The following is a 3,235-nucleotide window of genomic DNA, read 5'->3' as shown; positions in this document are numbered from 1 at the left end:
TCGATCTCCTGACCTCGTGATCCGCCCACTTTGGCCTCCCAAAATGCTGGGATTACAGGCGTGAGCCACCACGCCTGGCCTTGTTTTTGTTGCTCTGTGAGACAGGGTCTCATTCTGTTGTCCAGGCTGGAGTGCAGTGGCACCATCACACCTCACTGCAGCCTCGATCTCCTGGGCTCAAGTGATCCTCCCACCTCAGCCTCCTGAGTAGCCGTGTCCACAGGTGTGCACCACCACACTCAGCTATTTTATTATTATTATTATTTGTAGGGATGCATTCTCTCTGTGTTGCCTGGGCTGGTCTCAGACTTCTGGGCTCAAACCATCCCACCTCACCTCCCAAAGTGCTGGGATTACAGACATGAGACACTGCACCTGGCCCTTTGTAAGGATTCAATCAGCTAGCATGTCTAAGACTGTTAAACTTAGAATAGGAACTTTATCTCTTTTGTTCACTGTAGTATTCCTGGTGCCCAGCACAGTGCCTTGTACATAGTAGGAACCTAAGAAAATTTGGGGGGATGAATTCAGCTGGACTCTGTTCCCCTAAATGAGCATGGTTTCTGGCATACAGTGGAGAGTGGGTATCAATACATGGAAGCTATTATTATTGGAATCAAACATGCTTTGGTGGGGACAAGATCTTTTCTTCTTTCACCAGTGTGGTGTTGACTCTCTTGCGAGGGGGGATCTCCTCTTTTATTTAAGAAAGGTCTCAGTGGGGAGGCCACATGCGTGAATCTCTGGTGGAAAAGATTGTACCACATGGCTTAGTGCACACATAAATAAGTTGTAAACAGAAAAAGTGGTGGTAGTAGCAGTGGTGAATGATGTTGGCAGGGAAGGAGGGGAATAAATAAAATGGATGTGAGTGAAGGATGAAGCACAATAGAAAAGAACAACATTCACCATCTACAGAGCATTTCTGGGGTCATCATTCCCTTAACTCTCACATCCCTGCAAGCGTTGTAGTGTTGCGGGAAGTCAGGGACCCTCAACGGAGGGACCGGCTGAAGCCGTGGCAGAAGAACATAAATTGTGAAGATTTCATGGACATTTATTAGTTCCCCAAATTAATACTTTTATAATTTCTTACACCTGTCTTTACTGTAATCTCTGAACATAAATTGTGAAGATTTCATGGACACTTATCACTTCCCCAATGAATATCCTTGTGATTTCCTATGCCTGTCTTTACTTTAATCTCTTAATCCCGTCATCTTCTTTGCAAGCTGAGGAGGATGAATGTCACCTCAGGACCCTGTGATTGTGTCAACTGCACAAATTGTTTGTAGAGCATGTGTGTTTGAATATGAAATCTGGGAATCTTAAAAAAAGAACAGGATAACAGCAATGTTCAGGGAACAAGAGAGGTAACTTTGAACTGGCCGCTGGTGAGCTGGACAGAACAGAGCTGTATTTCTCCTCTTTCATAAGCAAATAGGAGAAATATCACTGAATTCTTTTTCTCAGCAAGGAACATCCCTGAGAAAGAGAATGCGCCCTGAGGGTAGGCCTATGAACGGCCCTCTCAAAGCGTGCTTTTATGGTCTTTTATGGTCAAAGCTGAAGGGATGAAATAAGCCCCGGTCTCCTATAGTGCTCCCAGGCTTATTAGGATGAGAAAATTCCTGCCTAATAAATTGTGGTCAGACAGGTTGTCTGCTCTCAAACCCTGTTTCCTGATAAGATGTTATCAATGACAATGCGTGCCGAAACTTCATTAGCAATTTTAATTTCACCTCATCCGGTGGTCCTGTGATCTCTCCCTGCCTCCATTTGCTTTGTGATAGTTTATAATCTTGTGAAGTATGTGATCTCTGTGACCCACACCCTATTCGTGCACTCCCTCCCCTTTTAAAAATCGCTAATAAAAACTTGCTGGTTTTACAGCTCGGGAACATGTGATGTCTCCCCCGGACACCCATCTTTAAATTTCTCTCTCTTGTGCTCTTTCTCTTTATTTCTCAACCCAGCCGAGACACTTAGGAAATAGAAAAGAACCCACGTTAAACATCGGGAGTGGGTTCTCCCGATATTGCAGTGTTATTCCCATTTCACAAACGGGACTCAGGCTGAATAGGAAGGGATTTTCTCAAGATGAAACGAGACACAATGTATGTGGTTAAGTCTACCAGGCCTCAGCCTCCTGAGAAAGTCTGAGATAGGGTAGATTAACTCCAATTTAGAACACCTATAAGGATAGGTAAACACAAAGGTGATAAAAAATTATTGTTAGGGAGTGAGACTGTGGGCAATGAAAGACACATAGATAGCATTGATCGTATCTTTTCAAGAGTTTCCCCTGGGCTGGGTGCGGTGGCTCATGCCTGTAATCCCATCACTTGGGAGGCCAAGGCTGGCGGATCACCTGAAGTCGGGAGATTGAGACCAGCCTGATCAACATGCAGAAACCCCGTCTCTACTAAAAATACAAAATTAGCCGGGCATGGTGGCGCATGCTTGTAATCCCAGCTACTCAGGAGTCTGAGGCAGGAGAATCGCTTGTGGTTCCGACTACCTGGAAGGTCGGGGCTGCAGTGAGCCGTGTTTGTGCAACTGCACTCCATCCAGCCTAGGTGACAGTGAGACCCTGTCAACACATAAAGGATGAAGAAAGGAAGCGAAGGAGGGAGGAAGTAAGGAAAGAAGGAAGAAGAGGAGGGAGGGAAGGGGAAGAGAGAGACAGAGACAGAAAGAAAAAGAAAGAAGAAAGAGAGAGAGAAAAGGAGGAAAGAAAGAATTCCTTTAATTTAGTGTATGGTGTTAAAAATGCAACCACACGCTCTATCCGGCAGAGAGGAAGGAAGAGAGGAAGGAAAGAAGGAAGAGAGGGTGGAAGGGAGGAAGGAAGTGAGGGAGGAAGAAAACATTCCTTTAATTTAGTGTATGGTGTTAAAATGCAACCAAAAGTTCTATCCGGCTGCGATCTCCCCTCACAGGAGTGATTTATGCAGTAGTTGGAGGTTAGTCAGAACTCCAGGATGCACCGCAGACACCCGGGCGATGATCCTCCGGCTCATTAATAGGGAGTCATTTCTGACTCACGTGCACTCTCTGCGTTTCCAAGTCGCGTTCCCCTCGGCGCGCCCAACTGGAGGATTCATCCTCTCCAACGGGTGACTAGCACCGCCTACCGGCGGCCCGCCTCTTGGCCTCTTGGCCACGCCCCCGCCCTGGAGCGCAAGGCGCATGCTCCCCAATTTTTCTCCGCCCCCGTCTTCCGGCTTCTCGC

This window comes from Rhinopithecus roxellana, chromosome 10, assembly GCF_007565055.1.
Source record: "Rhinopithecus roxellana isolate Shanxi Qingling chromosome 10, ASM756505v1, whole genome shotgun sequence".
In the NCBI taxonomy this organism is placed as follows: Eukaryota; Metazoa; Chordata; class Mammalia; order Primates; family Cercopithecidae; genus Rhinopithecus; species Rhinopithecus roxellana.
The sequence above is the reverse complement of the archived record's forward strand: the minus strand, read 5'-3'. Positions refer to the sequence as shown.